Below are 27379 nucleotides of genomic sequence, written 5' to 3'. Positions count from 1 at the left end.
AGTTTTAAACAATGGCAAAAATTCAAAATATGAAGAGCCAAGCTGCTCTTGTTGGCTCTGGAAATGCCTTGCTTTTGGGGGGTTTTAGTTAAATATTTGATGCCAGTATAGTTTGTTAATTCCAGAAGTGTGCATAATCCCATTTCTGCAATTCAGATGTACAATTCTAGGTTCTGCAAGTACTATGTCATTGTTTTTAAAATAAAGAGTCATAGAACATACACTTCTCATTGAAAATGATTGGGGCTGGGGATATAGCTCAGTGGTAGAGTGCTTGCCTAGCATGCTTGAGGCCCTAGATTCAAGGCTCTGAGTTTGACTCCCCTTCCCTCAAAAACAAAATGAAAAAGATTATGGTATGGAAGGAAGAATGAAAATTTAGATCAGTCAATCTGGATTTGAATTTTGGCTTCATAACCTTTTTTTTTCTCCCCCCGACCCCATAACCTTTTGATTATGAGCAATTGACTCAACCTCTTCCAATCTTTGAGTAAAAAAATGGGGATTATAATATGCACTCTACACTAGCTATAGTACCTTGCTAATTATAAACATTACTATAATCATAATCATCATAACAAAGAGTAAGAATAAAGGAAAGAGTAGCAATTGTACAAAGAGCAGCAGTTCTAGTGGCACTGTTAGAAATGCTAAGAGTATTTACCAGGACATTTATTGAGTCACTCCTGATGCTCAAGATACTATTTGAAGAATTAGAATGTCTAAATTAATTTAATCCTTGCAGTTACCCTATAAGACCAGGTCTTTAGGTAACTGAAATGGGATTGGAAAAAGAAGCAAAGGGATCACATATTATTATGGAACTGTAGAGATAAAGAAGGACTTCTGCAGGCATTGGTCTTCACTGAATGAGTGATAGGGATCTGCTGACATTGACTAAGCAGGAGCATTATATGATAGGAAAGATTACCTGCTGATGGCTTAACAGCAGGGTTTAGTAAAGTCTCCCTGATGAGAGAAAGTGCAGACCTGAATTCAGCAGATACTGTGGAGCTTTCCTTTTCAATCAGTGCTTGCATCTTTGGAAATTTATCTTCTTCCATTGTTGAAATAAATACTCTCTTGTTTTCTATGTTTTCTACTGACTTTCAAAAGTGTGTTAGGAGAAAAAATAATAATCTGTATTATGTTATAACTTTGTGAGACTATAATTAATTTTTATATTGCTATCTGCCTTCTAAAAATTTTTGTCTATAATTAACTTTTAATCTGCTTAAATATTATACTATTTAGTTCAGAGTTTACTTAAAGTCCATCTTATTTATCTCTTGAGTGTCTGCAACTATTAGCACAGTGACTACTCTTAAAGGATGAGAGGCGAAAAAAAGTGTAGGATAGGGAGACAAAGCCAAAAGCAGAAAGGAAAGGAGACAAGGGGCTGATGATGATGATAACTTTTATTATCAACCTGATTAAGATCTCTGATTAAGCATCTGGTGGTTCTGTTCCTTTCTGAAGGAGGTAGAGAAGACTCTTACGTGCCTTTAGAGAGTCAGCTAAAGTTGTTTCTTGGACAATTATTTGGCCTTTATTTTCACTGAAAAATTAGTGAGGGTGCTCTGGGGACTCTATAATGTGTCTCTTGACTGGAATATTAATGTGAAAGACATCTGAAGAGCAAATAGTGAAATAATTAAAACCTCAAATGGAGTAAGATAATTAGATATAATTCAATTTAAGAATACTAAGTGTGATCATAATTCTCTCTGTAACATTTTTGTTCTAAAAAAAAAAGAATAGCTGAAATAGTAGAAGACTCTATCATTTTTTTTGTGTGTGTGTGTGTATGTGTGTGTGTGTGTGTGTGTGTGTGTGTGTGTGTGTGTGTGGTGCTGGAGATTAGAACCCAAGGCCTTGTACATGCAAAGCAAACACTCTACCAACTGGGCTATATTCCTAGCCTAAAAACATTAACATTTCTTAGCTTAGGTAGGCTGAGATTGAATGACTTCTTTATTCTTACACTATGATTATATTACTTTCATAAAGAAAAAAGTATAGTAATGGGATTTTTTAAATGTTCTAAGACTGTGAGGATAGCTGAAACTTTTGCAAATAAGCTCTATTTTAAGTCACTGTTCAGCTTTATGATATTGAATTCTAAAGTGGAAACATTAAAATTGGGATCTTAAAGAATTCTCAGAATCAATAGTCATCCTGAATATGGTCATAGTGTAGATAGCCTTATGTGCAAACCATAGGAACTGAACAGTAAAACTAAAAGTGTAAAAGCCACGGTGTGAAGAAATCCAGTGGGAGAGTCAGACTTGTCAAAGAACCAGTTTGCAAAGTTCACCTAGCTCTCAGGTTGGCTCCAGACAGTACTCCAAGTTAGCCCAATCCAATGAATAAGAATACTCAGAAGAGCTGATTCTGGTAGAGTTCAGACTATTCTAAGATGATTCCTTTTCTAGCAGGATTCCAAAGTATTGCATCCAGCCACAGAGATAAGACTCTGGCAAGGGCTCTACAGAAAATCCTGAATCCAGATTAGTGGGATGGCATCTAGGACAATCCAAGATCCTGTGGGGGAAATTTGACTGTTATAAGAATGAGCCACATTGACTATCATGTGTGTGGTGGTGACCTGATGGGTGACTGTTAAAGAGGAGGGGAGGTGGAGGATAGGAATTTAAAAGAAAGATCAAGACTTGAATCCTCCAATCCAGGTAGGAAAGAAAAATATCGTGACTCAGCAAAGTCTGCCAAGGCGTTTAAGGTTCATCACTGGCATAGCAGATATTAAGTCCAGATCCAACAGGTCCTTATTTAAATAGCACTAAGAGTCAAGCTAGGAATCTGTGTAAACTACTTGCTTCAGATATTAATAAAAGTTAGATCACAAACATCAGTTATGACCCATTAAATCCAACATCAAAGCAGTAGGAAACACTAAGACAGAAAAACACGGCCTATGCTATGCCTACATCAAAGCCAATCTAAAGAATAGCTAAGAAAGGAGTCTTCCTGTCTACTTTAATCACAGAGTAGTGTCATGGTGATTGAGCATGGCCAATGCCTTGTTGGAGAATGAGGTAAAAGATACAAGCAGAAAATTGAGACATAAACAGAGTCAAATTTTTCCTTCTTTGCAAGAAAGACACTGTTCTATTCCACCTTCCAACATAAACAGGCATTTAAAGACAAGACATAACCCGAGGCAATATTACCATGATAAAGTCTGATGGTGACTATGTTAGACTGAATGTGGATGGTGGTGAGGAGAGGCAGTCTAAGATAGATCCAAAAGAAAGGAGCCAGGATAATAAACACAAAATCAATAGCCTTTAGAGCAAACAGTAGACAGGGGCCTGTGCAGCAAAGTGGTTCATTAAATTTACCTGCAGGTAGCCATAACTGGTGTCTTGTGTTCAGAGAAGGAGCTCTAGTTCCTGGGAGACAAATTAGGAAAGAGAATTCATATTAGTTATTATTTATAATAAAGAACACTCAAATTTTAACAGATTAAGTACTTTGTCACTCACAATGGGGTTGAAGCAGATCTAGCAGCTTTCTGACCACTGTATCTTCAAGCAGTAGCCCAGGGAACTATGGCCCCAGGAAATTTCTTTTGAGCTTATAATTCAAGTAAGATGTTCTTGCCTTGTATTGTTTTAGCACAGGGGCTTCCTTCAGCTGTTGTACCTAGCTGGCTGGTACTACCATACTGTTACAAGATTTCTCTCAAAGCACTCTGAATCCTATTTTTTTAATCTTAAATTCTGTGTGTGTGTGTGTGTGTGTGTGTGTGTGTGTGTGTGTGTGTGTAAATTTATTAATATCCATCTCTGCTATCCCAGAAGCATGGGAGAAAGGACAGAGAAAAGGGCAGGGAGAAGTGTCCCAGGGAAACAATCTCTGATGTCTTTCGCAGGTACAGGTAGAGGTACCTTGGTCTCCAGATGTTTCTAGATGCACTTCTGGCTGGAATCTGCATGGAGAAGACCTGTAATGCCAGATTCATGGGACCCTAATGGACCTCCAGGAGCTGAATCTGATGCAATCACACAGGAATCTTTATTGCAAGCTTGAGCCTGGACTCACAACCGTTTCTGATGCAGCGGTCCCAGGGAGTGAGTCCCAGTCCTTTGTTCAGTGAGATTTTATAGGTTTTTGGGGATACTCTATGTGTCACAACATCACATAGAAAATCATTTCACACCGCGGGAATGTCAAACAACAACTCTTTACATTGATTAGCACATTCACTGGCAGGAACAAGTTGGGTAGGGGTGATTGGTTAGTACAAGAGGGGGATTTGTTTGAACTGATTGGTTTAATCTGTGAGAGGTGTACATGCTAAACTATATGGTTTTCCAACATGTTATCAACCACCATAAACTACTGGGGGGTCATCTGGCATCCCAGGTATTTTCCCTGTCTCATGCTGATTGGTGGTTGCTAGGGGGATGCTATGGGTCCTCACCTAGCCTAACTGAGTCAGGGACACTTGGTGTCGCAAATCTCTCCTATTATTTGCAGACAAACAACTCATCAGGGTAGCTATCTGCCTAGGAGTGCTCTGTGGGTTTTTCAAAGAACAAGGGTCACACCCTCTTCCTTGGATAGGCTTTGCTCTGAGATAGATGCTGGTTTCTCAAAAATTGAGTCACATCAATTTCTCAGACCAAGCCAGTTTGCACACCTTACTGTTTGAGTTGTTGCCTGACTAATGCTTATGCCATGATGTCAGGATCCACAGAGCTCTGGGTCCTTTGACTATCCATTGGTTTTGTCTCTGTTTCGGCTTTCCATTTCTCTTGGAGCCATTTTGCTTCTGAATCCAGGATGCCTGCCTTCCTTTTACCAGAGCTACTTTGTTTCTGAATACAGGGCTTATCTTTTGGGCCAGTCTGCAGAAACATGGCATGCAACAATATAATTGTTGACTACCAGTGGCAATCCTTCTAGTCACTTGCTTCCAACACTTACTGCTGTCATGGGAACAGATTGTGGGCCCACCATGTGGCTTCTTCTGACTATATACCTTGGGAGGACTTGCTATCAAGGATCTGAGTGTGTGGGACACAGGGCCATGCTGGGAGGCTATACTGGTCATGGGGGTCTTCATATGCAGGCAGCAAAGAGTAATTACATGTAGGCTTGCTATTCTGCCACACTTCTGCTCTGACTGCTTGGCTTCCTCAGGAAGATGATGCTCACAAAGCAAGAAGGTGAAAGTGCAAAGGTCAGGCTTGCTTGCACTACTCTTTGGGTGGAGAAGAAAATTAAAAGAATCTGTGGGGCATGGGCAAGGCCCAGCCTCTGGATGTATGTGCTTCACCAGGAACATGCAGCCAGCCCCCTGGGTTATGTGGTGCTGGAGTAACAGGTACATAGCCATTATCTTGTTGAAGGTTCTTTCTATCAGTGAGGCCAGGTATTATATGGGTCATAACCTATGTCAAACATGATTATTATTATTGCAGGGTCTAGGTGTTTGGGAAGTGGCTCACTAGAATGACTTGGTGAATATTTCTCACCGTGGCTCAGCCATAGCTTCCCCAAGATTTGGTCTACTGTGGGCCTTTGTGTGGGGTCCACAGATAAGGCTTTATACTTTGGTGAGAACATGAGAGGGAAAGTGGCATCTTGCATGCATGACTCTCTCCTTCAACTGCCGCCTTAAATACAAGGCAATCTGTGACCATAAAATATAGAATAATACCCAGGTTCCAGATGTCCGCTAGGGTGAGGAGCCTTCATATTCCTTCCACTGGAAGATTTCTGGGGCATTGAATGAGAGAGTACTCCAGAACCTATCCAGTATCTACTCAGCCATGAACTTGGTACTCAGGCCAAAGTAAATTTGTTTGATACTTCTTCTTGCTCCTACCTAGATATTGTCCACCTGTATGCTCCATCATGAGGTAGATGTTTCAGTGGTTTCAATAACTTAAAAGAGATGGATCATATTTGGGCCCATGGTCTTCATCATATCCAATTCAGATATGATAGGTAGTTCTACTCTACTTTTGGCAGGACTTTCACAGTCACCTCTATCTTGGTGAAGAGATGGTGGGCTACATTCATCTGAGGAAGACCCCATCCTGCCTGATGACCCTTAGGACCTTATAATGGTCCATGAGGGTGGTCTCATACAGGAGCCACCCATCTGCTACACTTCACTTGCTGACTATTTTCACTATATATCCTAAGCAGCAGCAATGCTAGCAAAACAAAACAAACACACAAAAATAATACAACCCCAAAGAAATATTAAAAGATCAAAACTACAACTACCAAACCATCAAATAAACTAACTATAAGCCCAACAGTCACCATCAAGAGCTCTCTGAATTTATGAATAAAAATCCAGCTGCAACCAGGCTTTCGTATAGGTTGTGTTTGAAATTCCTTCAAAATGGCTCCTTGTGTGATCAGAGCAAGAAATAGTCCAGTGATCACTGTAGTTTATGCAAAGAAGTGACTGGACTCCAAGACTTTTTCCACTTCCATAGTAAGAATTAAGAAAGGACTCAATTTTTTTTTTTTTTGCTTCAGTGAGTTACATAGACTGATACTTACTTATCTAGAAATTAAAATACGTAGACTATATCAAAAGTCTTTTCATTTGAAGTCTAAAAATCTATTATAACTTTTGGCTTTTAAAGACATCATCAAATCTATGTCCAAAGTATTTAATCCTCTCTCTTTTTAAACTAAGAATAATTGGTGTGAAGAGGATGGTGGCCCTTCACTCACATTGTGATACTATAACAAAGTACTCTTTTCCTTAAGACACTGTAAAGTGTGGTATTAACACCTGTGTGGTTGAAAGAGGAAAACTTCATCATAATTTCCCCATAAGGTCCTCATCAGACTTTTCATTAGAAACCTGGAACACAAAAGGCAGTATACTCAGGGTGATATAGGACAAAATGTGTAAGCTAAAAGTCCTATAATCAGCAAAAGTGTCCTTCCCATAAGGGGCAGAAATGGAGGCATTTTAAGATATTTCAGTCCCTTCATATAGCTGTTACAAAGTACCTTACACTGGGTAATTTATTAACAACAGAAATTGACTTCTTGATGTTCTGGAGACTACACATTTTGCTGTGACCTCCAAGGATAAAAGGAGCAGAAGGATTGTGCTAATTCCTTCAAGCCTCTTTCTTTTTCTTTCTTCCTTCCTTTCTTTTTATGTACTGATGATTGAACAGATGACCTCATGTATGTCCCTCACTGAGGACCATCCTAAGCCTTTATTATTTTGAGACAGTGTCTTATTAAGTTGCTCAGTCTGGGCTTGAACATATGATACTCCTTTTTCAGTGTCCTGAGTAGATAGGATTTTAGCCTATTATGATTTGGATATGAAGTGTCTCCCCAAAGCTCTTATGTTAATGCAGGAATATTCAGAGGCAAAACAAGGGATTGTGAAAGCTGTAATGTAATTAGTGCATCTGAATTTGAATGGACTGGGTGGTACCTGTAGGCAGCGAGGGTGTGCCTAGAGAAGGTGTGTTACTGGGACCATGCCCTAGAAGTATGCTTCTTCCCTGCAGCCCCTTACCACCTCCTGTGCTTCCTTGCAATCATTTTCCTTCCTTTCCTCTTTGAGGTTCTTCCTCCATGATGTGCTGCCTCACCTTGGACCAGATTAATGGAATTGACTATCTATGGGCTGAAACCTCTGAAATCAGGAGCTCCAAATAAAGTTTTCCTACTCTAAGTTATTCTCATCCGTTGTTGCTTTAGTCAGCCTTTATATTACTGTAACTAAAGACCCAACAAGAACAACATACAGGAGGAAAAATTTATTTGGAGTTCCTTGTTTCAAAGGTCACAGTTTATGGATGGCTGACTTCATAGCTCTGGGGTGGAGATGAGGCGGAACACAATGATGGAAGGGTGTGTCAACTCAAGACATGCTAATCAGGAAGAAGACAGAGACAGCTCCATTCACCAGGGACAAAATACATAAAAGACATGTCTCTAGCAACCCACCTCCTCCAGCTACATGCCACCTTCTTTAGTTACCACATAGTTAATTCATTTAAGTGGATTAATTTACTAATTAGGTTAAGGCCAATCATTTCACCTATAAATTTTCTTGCATTGTCTCACACATGTGCTTTTAGAGAGCACCACATACTTAAACCATAACAGGTGTTTTGGCCACAGTGACAAAAATAGAGTTAACTAAAACAGAAATTAGTATGGAGAAGCCTAACCTGACTGGGCAGTTCTCGAGCCTATGGAAATGATTTTTAGGAGGAATTTTTAGAAGTTTAGAGATGCAAGCTGGGAAAAAACTTCAAAAAGTTTTAAGTTTAACGGCAATTCTGGTGGGAACTCAGAAGACCCCCATGTTGACAAGAACGTGATAAGAATGTTGATATGTTGATAAGAATGCCAACCATGCTCATGAAGGTTCCAGAGAGAAATGAGGACTTTATTCAGAATTGAACTAAAGGTCACTCCTGCTATCATCTGGCAAAGAACTTGATTACATTTTGCCCATGTCTTGAGACTTTGTGTGAAGCTGATTTTAAAAGTGATAGACTAATTAATCTGGTGGAGGAAATTTCAAGACAGCATAGCATTAAGTCAGTGGCATTGATATTGTGGTAACTTTTAGCCAGATTTACTGTGAGAATCAGGAGCAGAAAGTAGAACTTAAAGGTTTAAAACTTGTAATTTGGCCAGAAATGTGCCTGTAAAGCTGATGCTAAAGAGGTTTTGCTTGTTGAAGATATTACCGCCCCTAGCACCTAAGGAGTTTCTAAGTCGTTGGCACAGACACAACAAAAAAGATGCCTTGAGGGCATCTCAGGAATTCTCAAGACCATATCCACTACCTCTAGAGTGGAGAAGAGAAAATTTCTTTGAGATGACATCATGGGGGCACCTTGATCTTACAGGGGACCTAAAAAATTGTTTCACCATGCTGAACTGTGCAGACACTCAGAGCCACTTCAGCCTGTGCTGCTTTATCCAGAAGACTCAGGTTTTGTGTGAACTGGCAGCAGAACTTAGCATGTCCACACGGTGCTGGTTGGGAAGTTTCTTGATTTGTGTCTTCCAAAGACCAAGAGTAGACTTTTTCTCTTCTACCAACTTCTTAAGCTCAACACTTTTGGTTTCAAGGACTTGTTTTTCTTCTGAATTAATCTCTTCCTTTAACTGTGACATTCTCCATTATACTTGCTGAATGTAAAAATTCTGACTGTACATAATTTCTTGCTCTTTCAAGATTTCAAAATCCTGTCTATCTATCTGAGGGTTGAGAAGTTTTAGAGAGGAATAAATTTCTTCAGTTTCTGAAATGAGAACTTTTCTTTCACTGTCTCAGTCTGTAGCTCTTGAACTTTTTTATATAGCACATTTTCAGTTTGTTCAACTGAGCTTCTGTTGTTTCCACGAATGTCTGTCTTTACTTTGGAAATAATCATCCTTAGGTGACTATCTAAATCACTGAAAGTTCTACTCAGAGTGGCTTGAATCCACCTCATTCTGTAGCAGACTTCTACTAGCTTCATGGTGCTAATATTCCATTCTACATTTTAAACTTTGTACCCAGCAGCAGAAGTTCTCTTCTCATAATCTATGTTATTCCCAATCTCACTTTCTAGTAACTTCATCTTTTCTTAACCAAAATTTCTTTTTTCTCTTATTTTACGGTTTACCTTTGTTAATGCCAAGGAGTTACTTATCTCTTGATCCATCATTTGCATCTGTTATATTTAGTTCTCCAATTGCTGAACAAGTTCTTATCTTTCACTGTGAAGCTTAAAAAAATCCTGTGCTGCTTTATCCTGTTGTAACTGTGCACTTAAGAGTTTCTGTAAATTCATTTTAAAGAATCTTTGTTCCCTGATTACATTTCAAAGTCAGTCTTTCTAATTGCAGGGTCAGTGCACTAATTTTATTATCATCTTGCTGTGAATGTTTCTGAAGAGTGAGGGCATTACTATCTTTAGGAGCTGGTTCTCCTGTCTAGGCTTCCAATGTTTGCTGGTCCCAGTTTATTTGACATTTCAAACCATCCAATTCTGGAGTAGCTTTAAATATGCCATTTTCCTTTTTCTGGATTGAAGCCATCTCATTTTCTAGTTGTTGGATTTCATCCTTCCCTTGTACCAATTCTCTTTGAGTAACAGCCTTAAAATGTTCTTTACTTTCAATTTTATGTTTCATCATTTTGTAAAAAGACTGTAAATGAGAATTCTTGCTTAAAATTTTTTTTGAGAGCAAAGTAAGAGAACTTATTAGAGAAATAGAAAGAAAAAAGAACTCCCAAAGAGGGAGGGGTCCAATGAAAGGGATACCTTGCTAACAATTTTAAGGTGAAAAGTCATAATGTTAATTTGATCTTAATAATCACATATCTGATCTTGCAATTTTGATCTTTCATTCTGGAACTTTAATAAAGTTTTGAAGGCTGATAAGTCCTAAATCAAGATGCTGGCCAATTTGATTTCTCATGAGCACCCTCTTCCTAGCTTGCAGACAGATGACTTTTTCCTGTGTCTTGCATGGCAAAGGGTTAAAATGTTCTGAAATCTTAAAGGCAGCATCTATATCAGCTTATTTTCAAGGGGGTCAGAAGTTTTTTAGGCAGGAAAAAGTAAGGAAGGAAAGAGGAAGAAAGGATAAAAAGCATAAAATAAGGATGGAAGGCTATAATATAGAAAACTAATTTAAGGAATTTAATTATATGAAAAAGCCAGTCATTAGCAACAAGATAATAAAGTCTGAATTATGTCTAATTAAAAATGCCATTTATCGAGTGTGTCAGATATTGTATTAGGTACTATTTGTCTCTAATCCATACAATCATTATTTGAGATACCTAATAGTATCTCCATTTAGGAAAAAAAAATACTTACTAACACTAAGTGACTTTATCAAGCATGCCTAGGCAACTGACATCTAGGATTCAAATTCAGGTCTCTTTGACACAAAACTTCTGTGTGTTTTGAGGTTGACTTACTTGAACTGATAGTACAGGTGACTTTAAATCACTGTAACCTAGAAAGAACTTCAGTCCTCAATGTACGTGAGGGCCAGCCCTAATTCAAATAAATGTCTCATACAGAGCAATTCAGAGTTTAAGATCTATCTAGTCTTTGTAATAAAAGACATAAGCCCATGAGATCAACTGGGTCTTTGAGATCAGTGAAATTTTTCCTGTTTATCCTCTTGATGAAAATCAAGTCTGGAATACCTGGTGTTAGTACTCTTGGATTGCAAGTAAAGAAGCCAGATGGAGCTAACTTCTGCATAACAGGATGGCAAATTATACTAGAATAAGGGAATGTTATGGAGTCCCTTGGGAAGAGTTGGACTATAGGCAGGACTGGAAGTGGGTTCTGAAAATAGGAACTACCGAGAACTTAGACAGAAGTCTGTTTCAAATGCCTTCATTTTTCTGTGCACATGCTTCTTTTCTTCCTCCACACTTTTGCTTTCTCTGTTTCCCAATCTATAAAGCCATACACAATACTCCTGACTTTATGTATTTGTTATTTAATTCAGATTAGAGACTACAATGAGATCACTCTGATCAAGTAAAAAAACAGCAGTCTACTTCTGGTTAAAAAAACAGAAAAAATATATACATATACATATATATTATATATATAATATATATATATATATAATATATATATATAATTTTTTTCTTGGAAATAAAAAGGCTTCTGGAAGAACCAGTGAAGATCAACTCACAATGGAATGATTGTGGAGGAGGCAGTGAGGCAAAGGTAATTAAGGGATCTTTATGAACTAGGCAGACACTCTAAAAGATGTCCACTGCATGAAAAATATCTACAGTGTGCAGCTGAAATAGATATGAGATTTGGAGCAACAGATTTAGATTTGTATATTGTCCCATCAAGACACATAAACTTGCACAGATCATTTAACGTTGGTTTAAAAGAAACTCAGATTTATAATTTTCATTTGAAAAACTGTATTGATATTATAAACCTTAGTCTTAATAATGTCTATGATGCTAGAAAATAGAATATATAATACAGCTACACATAGATGTTGCTAAAACTGATATTTGCCATTATTAGTTCCCTTACATCTTAATTTATTTTGTGTATTCTATGTGCAAAACAAACTCCATTTTCAAAACTACTGTGTATAGTCAAAATAACTTGAAAGTTCAACAAAATAAAAAAAATTATGCCATTATCCACAAATATTATTATCTTCTTAAGTCCAATCTTTGTACATTGTGTTCATTTGATAAGCATCTGATTTATTTTCCAGTATTGGATATATTTATTAGTAAAAACTTTGTGGTGTGTTACTGAAAAAACTAAAAGCATTCAACTGTCTGGACACAATTTTTTTGAATTTGTATGTTCCACCTGACCACAGTTTATCTTTATAAAATCTGATTAATGGTTGTTATTCTGCTCTTTTGAAAATTTTTTTTCAAGAATCTTGAATTTATAAATGTATCAGGCTACACCTTAGAATTAAAGTGAAATAATGTATATAAACCTAATTGTGGCTTTTTAACAGTCTTGGGCATACGGGCAGTGGAGGGTATATTCACAAGTGTGTCAGCTGCTTCTGTGTCTCCCAGGGTAACTGCTCATTTGGGCGGCTGCTTCTTGCAAGGCATTTCCATTTTCACATACTCTTGTACCCACAGATTAGGTTAATGAGAAAACGGTTATAAATTGAAAACATTTGTACTGTCCTCTTATTGCCTTAAAAAACTCCTCTCACAAAGACATTAAAAATAACCACAAATTTTTCTCCAAAACCCCCTAAAGAGGAATGAATGTAAGTCTTTGCTGAGGTTCTCCTACAGGCACTGAGGATTAGATACCAGCAACGTGAAACCTATAAGCCAGTTGTGTGTCATTATTGCTCCTTAAGTTCATACTGCTGACAGCCATATGCATGGCTTTCTTTAAAACAAAACAAAAACCAAACTCCTACTCTTAGAATTTATACACTTTCTGAAAATTGATTTCCTCTGTATGTACCCTTATTTCCCATCTGTTCACAGAAAATGTTTGTCAGATGCCACATTTCATACAAAGGAAAAAAAAATCCAGGAAATTGTGGTAATAATTTAATAATAATGCTATTTCTCCTATCATAAATAATAGCCAGCACAATTGAATTCATACTGATAAAGATCATACTAGATATTTATTATGTCAGATTTGAGAGATGTTAGACATGTTTAATATCATAAATAGAATATAACAAAACGCAGTCCAACTCAGGTCTCTATCATTCAAAACTTACATTTTCAGTCACGATACTGTCATTCATATTTTAAGCACATCACAATGGACCCTTTGGCCCTGTCTTTAGGTCATGAAGTTGGGTTGGATACACTGAATAGAGGAATGCTTCTACATCATGAAAGATAATAATAATGTAACTGTAAATGAAATAAACTACAAAAGTATCAGAAGTTTTTGCCGCTAAATCCAAAACAAGTGAATCTTCAACACTGTGTTGTTTTAGAAGTATAAAAAGAAACATGACACTATATCTACACTTGAGGATAATAGAAGACTCAAATGATTCTTAGTAGACATTACTGGTACATGTGAGTTGTTAAAACATGTGAATCTTTAATAAAATATTATCAAATTAAATCAAACAATTTATAAAAATCCAATATATCATGCTCAAATGTTATCTTAGAAATTCAAGGTTGATTTAACACTTAAAATCTGTTAACATAATTCACCAAATCAACAGAATAACAAAGAAAAATATGATAATTTCGTCAATTAGAGTTTTTGTTATTGCAAGTTAGAAAATATATGGAGCCACTAGCTGACTTAAGATAGATTCAAAGATCTAATAAGTTAACATATAAAATCACAAGCTATGTAAAGAACATATAGAATCATCAGCTAAATTGTGAGTGGTCAGCATGCTTGTCGCTATAAAAGCATTGAAAAAAGTATTATCAAAGTTTGAAAAAAATAAAAGGCTAGTATATCATTAGCATAGAATGAAAAGTTCAGGAAGAAACTGATACAGTGTACTGGAAGTACATACATTATTACTCTATGTTGGATACTGCTATATTCAACACTGCTATGTTGGCATGTAAAAATTGTCAAAATTCCTGTCCTCAGAGAATTGTATATAGGATTAATACTTCATGTATTGATGAATTATGGCAAAATAATTTCCATATAGAAAATTGAAAGTTAGAAACAGGACTTGCTGGATTGGAAAATAAAATGGCTTCTCACCCCCACTCCCACCCCCAAAATATGATCATTTCAACAGATGAAGAAAGAATAGTTGACAAAAATTCAATCTCTAATCATGTTTAAAAATCTCTTTACACAATTATGATCAACAAAAAACATTTTTACCAAGATAAAGGGCGTCTAGAAAAATCCCAGAACTTTCACCCTACATAACGGTAAAACACTGAATGTGTTCTTCCTAAGACCAAGGACAAGGTGGGATGCCCCTCCTCAAACCTTCACCCAAAGGCTCCTGTGTTAAAGGCATAGTTCAACAATTTATTGGCTATCTTAGTGGATTAAGAAAGGAAATAGAAATGTGAAGTACAGCAAATGAAAAGAAAAATACTTTAATTTGCATCTGATATGATTATCTACAAAATCAATAACATTTCTACAAAATAAAAATAACTTATAGAACACACTTTTTAAATTAAGTTCATTTTTTTCAATAGAGATTAAAATATTGTGCATATTAATGGAGTACCATATGATGTTTTGTTACTTGTATACATTATGCAATCAGTTTAAGCATATCTTTCTCCTCAAATGTTTATTTATTATATGGAGAGAACATTGGAAATCCTTCCTTCTAGTTTTTTGAGATCTACAGTGTGCAGTTGCTGTCTCCAGTCCCCTCTCTGTGCAGTAGCACACCAGAACATCCTATTCCTAACTGTGGCTTAGTGCCATTTGCTATGATTTGGAAGAGTCACCCAAAGGCTCCTGTGTTAAAGGCATAGTTCTTGTCCTTGGCACCATTTGGAGATGTAGCCTTTAAAAGGTGGAGCTCAGTGGGAGTTTTTCTGGTCCTGGAGGTGTGCCTTTACCAGGACATTAGGATCCCAGCCCCTTCCTGTCTGTCTCTTTACTTCCAGTCTTCCTGGTGATGAGCAGCCCTACTCCACTTCATGCTCTTCAACAGGATGTGCTGCTTCACCACAGGCACCATTGCAAGCAGGACTAACTGAATGTGGACTGAAACCTCTGAAACCATGAGCTCAAATAAACATCTCTCTTTATAAGTTTATTTTTTCAGATATTTGTAACAGTAACAGAAAGCCAACAAACACATTAATTAGCTTTTTCCCATTCCTTACTCCCCTCCACTTTCCCCAGCCTGTGGTGGCCACCATTCTCCTCTTAACTTTGTTCAGATCAATTTTTAAATTAATTATTTATTTTAAATTTTATTCTAATTTGTTATATATGGCAGCAGAATGCAATATAATTCACATTACACATACAGAACACAATTTTTCACATCTCTGGTTGTATACAAATATATTCACACCATTCATGTCTTTATACATATATTTGGGGTAATGATGTCCTACCCCAATGTCCCTCCCTTCCCCTCCCTACACTTTGCCATATCTAGAGTTCATTTAATCTTCCCATGCTCCCTCTCCCAACCCCACTATGAATCAGCCTCCTTATATCAGAGAAAACATTTGACATTTGTTTTTTTGGGATTGACTAACTTCACTTAGCATTATATTCTTCAACTCCATCTATTTATATGTTATTTTTTACTCTCCTTTATTGCTGAGTAAAATTCCACTGTGTATATATACCACATTTTCTGTATCCATTCATCTACTGAAGGGCATCTAGGTTGATTCCACATTCTAGCCATTGTGAATTGTGATGTTATAAACATTGATGTGGCTGTGTCCCTGTAGTATGCTGTTTTTATGTCCTTTGAGTATAGACCAAGGAGTGGGATAACTGGGTCAAAAAAGTGGTTCCATTCTCAGTTTTCCAAGGAATATCCATTCTGCTTTCCAGATTGGCTGCATCAATTTGTAGTTCCACCAGCAGTGTATGAGTGTACCTCTTTCCCCACATCCTCTCCAAAACTTTTTGTTGTTTGTATTCTTACTAGCTGTCATTCTGACTGGAGTGAAATGAAATCTTAGAATAGTTTTGATTTGCATTTCTCTAATTGCTAGAGATGATGAACTTTTTTTTTTATATATTTGTTGATTGATTGTTTATCACCTTCTGAGAAGTGTCTGTTCAGTTCCTTGGCTCATTTATTGATTGGGCTAGTGTGTGTGTGTGTGTGTGTGGGTGTGTGTGTGTGTGTTTAGCTTTTTAAGTTCTTTATATACCCTAGAGATTAGTGCTCTATCTGAAGTGCAATTGGTAAAAATTTGCTCCCAAGCTATAGACTCTCTAGTTTACCTCACTGATTGTTTCTTTTGCTGAGAAGAAGCTTTTTAGTTTGAATTCATCCCATTTATTAATTCTTGATTTTAATTCTTGTGTTATAGGATATTAAGAAAGTTGGGGCCTAATCCAATATGATGGAGATTTGGGCCTACTTTTCCTTCTTTAGATGTAGGGTCTCTGGTTTAATTCCTAGGTTCTTGATCCACTTTGAGTTTAGTTTTGTGCATGGTGAGAGAAAGGGGTTTAATTTCATTTTGTTGCGTATGGTTTTCCAGTTTTCCCAGCATGATTTGAAGAGACTATCTTTTCTCCAATTCGTGTTTTTGGCACCTTTGTTTAATATAAGATAACTGTGATTATGAGGGTTAGTCTCTGTGTCCTCTATTCTGTACCATTGATCTATCAGTCTGTTTTGGTGTCAATACCATGCCGTCTTTGTTACTATTGCTCTGTAGTATAGTTTGAGGTCTTGTATTGTGATGCCATCTGCTTTACTCCTCTTGCTAAGGATTAGTTTAGCTATTCTGTGTATCTTATTTTTCCTTTTTTTTTTTGCTATTTCTATGAAGAATGTCATTGGGATTTTGATTGGAATTGCAGTAAATCAGTATAATGCTTTTGGTAATATGCTCATTTTGACAATATTATTTCTGCCTATCCAAGAATAAGGGAAACCTTTCTCTTTTAAGGTCTTCTTTAATTTCTTACTTTAGGGATCTATAGTTTTTGTTGTAGAGGTCTTTTACATCTTTTGTTAGATTGATTCCCAAATATTTTATTTTATTTTTGAGGCTATTGTAATTGGGGAAATTTTCCTCATTTCCCTTCCCTTCACTGATATACAAAAATACCTTTGATTTATGGGTGTTGATTTTGTATTCTGCTACTTTGCTGAATCTATTTATTAGTTCTAGAAGTTTTCTGGTGGAATTTTTTGGGTCTTCTAGGTATAGAATTATATCATCAGCAAATAGTGCTAATTTGAGTTCTTCTTTTCCCATCTATATCCCTTTAATTACTTTCATCTGTCTAATTTCTCTGGTCAGTGTTTCAAGAACTATATTAAATAGAAGTGGTCAAAGAGGGCATCCCTGTCTTGTTGTAGTTTTTAGAGGGAATGCTTTCAGTTTTTCTCCATTTAGAATGATGTTAGCATAGACAGCTTTCATAATGCTGAGATATGTTCCTGTTATTTCTAGTTTCTCTAGTGTTTTGAACATGAAGTTGTGCTATATTTTGTCAAGTGCTTTTACTGTATCTATTGAGATGATCATATGGTTTTTATCATTAAGTCTATTGTAATGATGAATTACATTTGTTGTTTTCTGTGTGTTGAATCAACCTTGCCTCCCTGGGATAAACCCCACTTGATCATGGTGCATGATCTTTTTGATATGTTGTTGTATTCGATTTGCCAGAATTTTATTGAGAAATTTTGCATCTGTATTCATTAAAGATATTGGTCTGAAGTTTTCTTTCCTTGATGTGTCTTTGCCTGGTTTTGGAATCAGGGTGATATTGGCCTCATAGAATGAGTTTGGAAATGCTCCCACTTTTTCTATTTTTTGAAATAAATTGAAAAGTATTTGTATTAGTTCTTCTTTAAAGGTTTTGTAGAATTCGGTTGTGTATCCCTCTGGTTCTGGGTATTTCTTTGTTGGTAGGCTTCTGATGGTGTCTCCTATTTCATCGCTTGAAATTCTCCTGTTTAAATTGTGTATATCTTCCTGATCCAATTTGGGCAAATCATATGACTCTAGAAATTTGTCAATGTCTTCAATATTTTCTATTTTATTGGAGTATAAGTTTTCAAAATAATTTCTAATTATCTTCTGTATTTCTGAAGTGTTTGTTGTAGTATTTTCTTTCTCATCATGTATGTTAGTAATCTGAGTTTTCTCTCTTCTTCTTTTCATTAGCATGGCTAAATAAACAAAATTGGTCTGTCAATTTTATTTATTTTTTCAAAGAACCAACATTTTGTTTCGCCAATTTTTTCAATTGTTTGTTTCAATTTCACTGATTTCAGCTCAGATTTTAATTATTTCCTGTCTTCTACTGCTTTTGGTGTTGATTTGTTCTTCTTTTTTCTAGAGCTTTGAGATATAATGTTCAGTCATTTATTTGTTGACTTTTTCTTCTTTTAAGGTATGAATTCCATGCAAGGAACTCTCCTCTTGGTACTGCCTTTATAGTGTTCCAGAGATTTTGATACATTTCGCCTCTAAGAATTTTTTAATCTCCTCCTTGAAGTCTTTTGCAACCCCATGTTCATTCAGTAGCATAATATTTAGTCTCCAGGTGTTGAAATGGAATTTATTTCTTATTTTATCATTGATTTATAATTTCATTTCATTATAATCTGATAGAATGCAGGGTAGTATCTCTACTTTTTCACATTTGCTAAGAGTTGCTTTGCAGCATATTATATGATCTGTTTTAGAGAAGGACCCATGTGCTGCTGAGAAGGAATTGCATTTGTTCATTGAAGGATGAAATATTCTATGTATGTCAGTTAAGTCTAAGTTATTGATTGAATTATTAAATTGTATAATTTCTTTTTTCTGCTTTTGTTTGGATGATCTGTCTAGTGCTGTGGTCTATTTGACTCTTGAACTTGAAAAGAGTTTGTTTGATGAACATAGATGCTTCATTTTGGGGGCATATAAATTTATTATTGTTATGTCTTATTGATGAATGTTTCCCTTAAGCAGTTTAAAATATCCTTCTTTATCCCTTTTGATTAACTTTGGATTTAAGTCTACTTTATTTGATATGAGGATGGAAACCCCTGCTCTCTTCCACAGTCCATGTGAGTGGTATAATTTTTCCCAACCTTTCATCTTTGGTGTGTGAATGTCTTTTCCCATGGGATGAATCTCTTGGAGGCAGCATATTGATGGGTCTTTTTAAAATTCAATCTGCCAGTCATGTCTTTTGATTGGGGAGTATAGGGCATTTTAACATTCAGGGTTATTATTGAGACATGATTTGTATTCCCAGTCATTTTTGTTTATTTTTGGTTTTTAACTTGACTTGGTTTCTTCTTCAATTAGTTTTTCCTTTGAGTAATATCTCCCTTTGCTGATTTTCATTGTTGTTTTTTAATTCTTCTTTATAGAATATTTTGCTGAGGATATTCTGTAGTGCAGGTTTTCATGGTGTAAATTCTTTTAACTTTTGTTTATTATGGAAGGTCTTTTATTTCATCATCAAATCTAAAGCTTAATTTTTCTGGATATAAGATTATTGGTTGGCATCCATTTTCTTTTAGATGTTGATATATGTTTTTCTAGGATCTTCTAACAATCAGGGTCTGGGTTGAAAAATCTGCACATAATCTATTTGGTTTTCCCCTATATGTAATCTGATTCCTTTCTCTTGTGGCTTTTAATATTCTCTCTTTATTCTGTATGTTACGCATTTTCATTATAATGTTCCTTGATGTGGATCTGTTGTGGTTTTTTAAATATTTGACGTCCTATAAGCCTCTTGAATTTGGTTTTCCAATTTATTCTTCATGTCTGGAAAATTTTCTGATATTATTTCATTGAATAGATTGCTCATTACTTTGGTTTGGAATCCTATTCCTTTCTCTATCGAAATAACTCTTAAATTGGTCTTTTTTTGCTATCCCATATTTCTTGAATGTTCTGCTCATGGGTTTCTTACCATTTTCACTGTGTGGTCTATGTTCTTTTCAAGATTATACATTTTGTCTTAATTGTCTGAAGTCCTGTCTTTTAATTTGGCTTATTGTTTCTTTCATTTCAAGGATATCTGTTTTTTGTTTGTTTGTTTGTTTGTTTGTTTTTTAAGAAACTCTATCTCCCTATTGAGGTAATCTTTTGCTTCCTGTATTTGTTTATACAGCTCTTTGTCAAAATGATCTTTTGCTGCCTATATTTGCTTTCTTATATCATCTTTTAATTTACCAAATATTTTAATTGTGTACATCCTGAACTCTTTCTCTGTAATTTCTTATGCTGTGCTGATCATGGATTCTAATAATGTGGCATCTTGATTTGTTTGGGGCACTTTCTTTCCTTGCCTTTTCATATTGCTTCTGTGTCTTCCCTTCTATCTCTGTGGATCCGAGGTGTTACCTGTTACCATTTTTACCTGATATGCTTATAGTGCCCCTGTAAGGATCCAATACATCTCCTTTGAGGTGAAGGACAATGTTATCAGATCCAATGTAAACAATATACACCCTAAAAACAAACATTTGCTATTAAGACATTTATAGGTTGATCACAATGTACAGAAATGGTGAATTTAATTATCATCTACAATATATTCAGTAGGTTTGTAAAAGGGTTTACAGCTTCTGATGTGGACAAAGAATCTGGGGTGAGGAGAAGGATGATATATGCTGAGGAGGTAGGAGGTGAGGATATAGAGTTGTTATATCTTATGAAGTGAGAAAGAGAAATCTAAAGAAAATTAGTAGCAGGAGAAGGAAGAGGAAGTAATTTTGGGTAGAGAAGTAAGTGGGAAGACAGTAAAGTACATAAAACAAACACACACATTTATATTAAGAAACATTAAAAAATGTTGAAATAGTAGAAATTGGGGGGAAAAAAGAATATATAACACAACTTTAATACACTATTTAGACGTCCCAATCCTCAAAATCCTAATTCATACAAAGTAAAAGATTTCACGTATATCGGGGATGTGAGGGCAGGAGAACAGAGAGGGAGATGGAAAAAAAATCTTGAAGGAAGAAACAGGGATTTCATTGATTAGAGATCAGTATCATTCCTGCTTCCCTTCTCATTCAGGAGGTTGGTCGTTTATTAGCTGTTATCTCTGCCCTCAGGATACTGAAGGTGACCAGGGTGTCACTGTGCCAGGTTACTGGCTGCTGAGGAGCGGGGGAAGTTAAAAAATGGGCACCTGGCCAGCCAGAGTCCCAAAATTGGGAGTTGCCTCCTACTGAAGAGTGTAATGAAGATGACCCAAGATGGAGGTGCTATGGAGTATTGGGTCGAGTGGGAGAGCCAAGCTATGGGCTAGGGCAATGAGTCCAGAGACAAGCTCTGTGGCTTGCAGTGTGTGGCTGTTGGCTGACTTCAGAACCTATGTGAAGTTCTCAGGTGCAGGCAGGCTACTATGCTTAGGGGACTATCTGTGCTGCTGCAGAGTCGCAAGATGGCAGCAACCAGCGGATCTCCATGTTGGTAGATGGGGGTCCACTTGGGAGTGGCAGCCAGAATTCTGGCATGTGGAATGCTGCCAGATGTCCTGTGTGGGAGTAGTGTCAGTGATTTCTGCTCAGGTGAGTGGCCGAAAGTTCTGTGTGGGTGCTGATAGTCCTACTCGAGTACCTAGTAGTCTTGCGTAGGTGAATATTTGGGACATCTACTCTGACGCTAAGGCCTAAAGGCCTGGATGGACACAATGACTTGATTCCTGTGCAGGAGCAGGAATATCGCTTGCAGAGAAGCAGTATTCTCACTACTTGAGTCCCAGGTCACGGAGTGACACAGAATGCTGCCTCCCTCTAGCCTGCCATCTTGGATCGCCAGAACAACTTTTTTAGATTCCACATATGAGCAAGGCCATTCAGTTACTGGTCTTCCTGACTGGCTTATTCCACTGGTCTCCAGTTCCATCTGTGTTATGAATGATAGGGGTTCTTTCTTTTTATTGGCTGCATAGTATTCCAAAGTATGTAAATACTACACTTTCTTTATCCATCCAACATTTTATGATTACTTAAGTTTATTTCAATTTCTTGGTTATTGTGAACAGTGCTGCAGTGAATGTGGGAGTTGTGGTATCTCTTTGGTATGTTTCTTCAAATTTCTTTGGATATATACCCGGGAGTGGAGTTGCTAGTGTATGGTAGTTCTATTTTTAATTTTTTGTGGACCTATATTCAGTAGTCGCTATGCTGATTTTTATTCTCATCAATAGTATACAAGGGTTCATTTTTCCTTGAATCCTAAGCAGCATTAGTTAATTTCTTATTTTCTTGACAATAGCCATTCTTACCTGGGTGGGGTAATATTTTTTTGGAGTTTTTACTTGCATTTCCCTGGTGATTAGCAATTGTTGTCTCAGAATAAAAAATAAAAAGGATTGGGGATGTGATGACTCAGTGTTTAAGTGCCCCTGTGTTCAACATATATACCAAAGATAAAAACAAACAAAAAAACAAACAAAAAAACCCAGACATTCCTATTACTAACTTGGATCAACTTGATAATTTTAGTAACTATACAGTAAATAGTGCTTCATTATATATTTAAAGTTAATAGACATTTAAAACACTTTAATTGATATTATCAAGTTTAGAATTCATGAAGAATAACGGAGTCTACTGAAAACATGCAATTACAGAAAAAAAAACTGTGAAAGGTGTATATTCATATTAAACAAAACAAAACAAAACAGAAAACAAGAATCCCTACCCTACTTCATCAACCAACCCCCAAAGCTTCCTTGGCCTGGGGACAATCCATTCTCCCTTGATCTCTGGCCACAGAGAACTACTAATTTGTTTTCTTATCATTGTAGATGACCTTGAATTTTCTGCATATTTATGTAAAGGAGATCACACTCTAATTTGTATCTACTTCCTGTTTTCCAATGCAATGATATTGTCAATGAAGCTGCTGGAAACATTCATATGCAGTTTTTTAGTGTGCACATATGTTTTTATTTCTGTTATATAACTAGCATGGAATGTAGGATGAAAAATTCTTTAAACTTAACCTCCATGGAGGGGGAAAAATAGAGACAAACACTCAAGCAATAAGTAGTTAAATGACAAAGCCTGCTTATGATCTTCTATTCAAGCAAAGAATTGAGACTTAGAAGTCATCTTTAACTCATCTGCATGACACTTTCTCCGAAGAGAACCTTGTTTTATACAATCTCATCAGTGTCTTTTTTCTCATTGTTGGGCTCTTTGGTTTTGCCTTATAGTCTTCCTTGTAGTTATCAATATATTTGCCACTTAGGATTTCTATATTTTTCCATCTATTCTGGGAAACATGTAGCTTAGTTCAGTTTGTTGGAAGTAAAATTTACATAAAGACATGAAATTTGGAGAGAACCAAGAACACAAGTGAAAGGGCTAACTCATTTTATTCTTTGGATGACTGCTTTCCCTAACTATAAGATAACTGTAGTTGCCTGACAAGCACTCTGCAATTAATTTCAGATAAAATATTATGGGCTAATTCTAATCTCCATAGTAGATATTATTATATTTTTAAAAATAAAAGTTGAATTCTACTTTGTGGAAAACCATTTTAAAACTCTTTGAATCAATTTCCTAAGCATTTTCAGAAGACATCATTTGAAACTTCAATGATTTTCTTATTAGTGTTTGGAAATTTTCAGCATCTTCATATCACATTTTACTTATAGAATTTAAACTGCTCTTTTACTTCTTGAATTCTTGTTTGTATTTTCTGATGGGATGAGTGATATATATCTTTGAATATAGTTTCTATATCTTTTGTTTTGGTAAGATTATATGTTGAAATGGTATTGAAAGTTAGATGTCTAGGGTAATTATTAGTTTGTTTCTTTTAAATTCAGCAAATGTTTATCAAACACTGACATGATATATATTTTCTACATATATTATGTAGAAATACAATACCTACAGGTAGAAATACTTTAAGGATTTTTGCAAATTTTAACTCAACTCATTGAGCACAATAACTACAGTACATATCACATCATATAAACAGAATCATTATTTTATGTTGGAGAAGCTATCTCTCTTGCTTCCTGACCACAAAGATACAGACCCAGGCCTGGCCAATCATCACAATCCACCTTATCCTTTACAATGCTTGGTCCAAGTAATGAAAAATAAAAGGTTAGCATAGAATTCTTTTTGTATCTCTGCTGTATCCATGTTGGGGGGAGAGAGAGAGAGAGAGAGAGAGAGAGAGAGAGAGAGAGAGAGAGAGAAAATATGATGCTTTTGCATCTATTTGCATTGTTAAAGAGGTGACGCTTGGTCTGTGGGTAACAGAAAAGAATTAGGTCAACACTAATAGAGAAGCAGATGTGAGAGACAGTAAGAGAACCTGATATACCACTGAAGCCTCTGACAACAGATGTTAGATACTGAAAGACACACCCTTAAACTCCCCACATGTGTAAGCTAAGGTGGTCTTGCTCCTCACTGCAGGATTCAATGAGTGACACTGATCTTTCTGGAATGCTTCTCTTTCTCTTAGGAATACCAGCTAATATGTCATAGTTTTCTGGAGGATGTCTTGATTGCTTTGGTTGGAGAAAATTTCAAGTTCTTTTAAAATGATAAAATAATTATAGAAATCTCAAAGCAATTTCATATTCATGAAGTCATCACTTCTTGTGTCACTTTTTACTTACTATCCAGTACCTCATTTATTTTTCCTTTCTATCAAAACTATAATAACCTGGAAGCCATAGGTAGTTTTGTTGCATCTGGGAAGTCCATTAACATCGTGCCAGCACTGGTGAGTACTTTTCTGCTACATCATAAGATTGCAGAGAGCACCACAAGGCGAGACAGAGCAAGTGAGCTAGCTCAGATATTGCTTCTTGTTTTATAAAGCCACTAATATCACCACGGGGCTCTATCCTCAGGACTTATCTACTTCTAGTTACCTGCAGAATATCCTACCTCCAAATACCAATAACATATGAATTTGGGATTAAGATTTCAACAAGAGTTCCATACAAATGGCTAAGAATCACATGAAAAGATAGTCAGCATGATATACATTAGATAAATCAAATGAGATACCACTTCTTGTTCATTAGCATGGTTATAATAAAAATGTTAATTAATTAGAGTCAGAGAGGGTGTGGAGAAATTAGAAGCTTCGTGTATCCCTGATGGAAAGGTAAGATGGTGCAGGTGCTTTAGAAGTAGTTTGAAAATAGTTTGCAGTTCCTTGGAATGTTAAACACAGTATATGCCTCAGAAAATTCTCTCTAGGATTTTTCATTAATTTTGGGACCTTCAGAGTCATGAATATTTCAAAGATTTATTCCATTTCTTTCTTTAAGTCTCCATCTGTCATTCTTATTTTTTATTTTTAAACCTCTTGTAATTGTCACTGATTCTCTCCCTGGCTAAGTATAGTTTATGGTGTTTTTGGTTTCTAGCATTTCCTTTTAATTTTTTTCAGAGCTTTTATCTCCTGGTTATGTTTCCCTATAATTCTCATATGTTGTCCACTTTTTTCATTCAAGTTGTTAGTACACTAATCATAAATAGTACACTAATCCAGGTCTGATAATTCCAACATATCTGCCATACCTAAGTCTGGTTCTAATATTTACTCTGTTTTTTCAAACTGTGTTTTCTATTTTTTAACCCGTTTGATAATTTTTGTTGAAAGCCTGACATCATAATGCATTGGGTTAAAGAAACTGAGTTAAATAGAGTTGGGCTGTGTTTAGAGTGTGCTTTATCTGTAGGGTTTGGAGGCTAACACTTTCCAGCTCTGGTCTCTCTGTTGGCTTTGGGGTTACCTAGATACTTCTTAAATGAACTCTGAGGTATGCAGGTTTTTCGGTTGTATTCCCTATTACTATACAGGAGCCCTGTTGATGGGGGTGGTAAGTGACCAGAAGAGTGTAAGCATTCAGAGCCCTGTGATTGGGTTTGTCTTTATTGCACCTGTGCCCTTGTGCTGTAGCCTCTATAAATCTTCTCAGTCTCTTCACTTTCTCTACTCTGCTTAGAAAATGGCTATGGGGGGCCCACCCTGTGCAGGCTGTCCTTCCACATTTCCCTCCCCAACCAGGGTGAACCGCTGGTGAAATCACATCTGGTTAAGCTTTGGAGAAATAATTTCCTTTGAGCTTAGATCTTGTTAAGAACAGAATGCTCTGAGTGTACTGCAAAACTGTTGCTTTTGTTCTACCCTGGATCTGGTTTTTTTCTTTTCTTTTCTTTTATTTATTTATTTATTACTTGCTCAAAACATTACAATGATCTTGATATATCATATATCATACATTTGATGCAAATGGGGTATGAATTCTTATTTTCCCCACGTGTACAAATTGCAGGATCACATTGGTTATACAGCCACGTTTATATATTGCCATACTAGTGTCTGTTGTATTCTGCTGTCCTTCCCATTCCCCCCTCCCCTCCTCTCCCCTCTCATCACCTCTCTCTACCCCATCTACTGTAACTCATTTCTCTCTTTTTTTAAATTTATTTATTTTTTATTAGTTGCTCAAAACATTACAAGTGGATCTGGTTCTTATAGACTTCAGTAGACATCTTATAGACTTCAGGAGTTTCTACTCCTCCAAGTTGGAATTCTCTGTATCTGCCTGTCTCTCCAATTTTGGGGACCGTGGTTTGACTTGTTCTCTTAGTTCTCTGATGGATCTAAGAAGAATTGTTGATTTTCAGGTTGTTCAGTTTTTTTGTTTTGTTTTGTTTTGTTTTTGTTTTTTCTGGCTGTGTGGGTGGAAATGATAACTTCTATGTTCCTTACATGCTGGATTGGAAACTGAAAATATCACTCCAGGTTTATTCTGAACAGTACAAAAACAACAAAATATATTCTGCACAAAAATGTATACATGAATGTATATAGGAGTATATGTATAATAATCCCAAAGTGGGAAGAAACCCAAATGACCACCAAATGATGATGGGTAAGTAAGTGGGCTATCTATGCAGTGCAACAATTGGTGGTGAGAAGAAGGAGGTGCTGACCCATGCTGTGATGTGGATAAAATTTCACTTCTCTAAATAAAAGACACCAGTTACAAAGACCAGATATTGGATGGTTCTTTTTATATGAAATGTGCAGAATAGTTAAAAAGTAGAAAAGTGTTTTCCTGGGTAAAATGATGTTCAGAGATGGGGAGTGACTACTAATATATAAGGGTTTCTTTTTGGATTAGTGATAAAAATTGAAATTAGAATATGGTAATTATTGCACATCTCTGTGAACATATTGAACAACTGAATTATATTTTAAGCCATT

The 27379-nt window shown here is 36.2% G+C and overlaps 1 long non-coding RNA gene and 1 pseudogene across 1 annotated transcript in view; one reads left to right on the top strand and one right to left on the bottom strand.

Moving 5' to 3' along the window:
* LOC144376848 (uncharacterized) overlaps positions 1–27379 on the top strand; it is a 55526-nt gene that overhangs the window by 11668 nt on the left and 16479 nt on the right. The window lies entirely within an intron of this gene.
* Positions 8971–13275, bottom strand: LOC101964622 (coiled-coil domain-containing protein 39 pseudogene; annotated as a pseudogene).

Source organism: Ictidomys tridecemlineatus, chromosome 4 (assembly GCF_052094955.1).
Source record: "Ictidomys tridecemlineatus isolate mIctTri1 chromosome 4, mIctTri1.hap1, whole genome shotgun sequence".
Lineage (NCBI taxonomy): Eukaryota > Metazoa > Chordata > Mammalia > Rodentia > Sciuridae > Ictidomys > Ictidomys tridecemlineatus.
The sequence above is the reverse complement of the archived record's forward strand: the minus strand, read 5'-3'. Positions and strand labels throughout refer to the sequence as shown.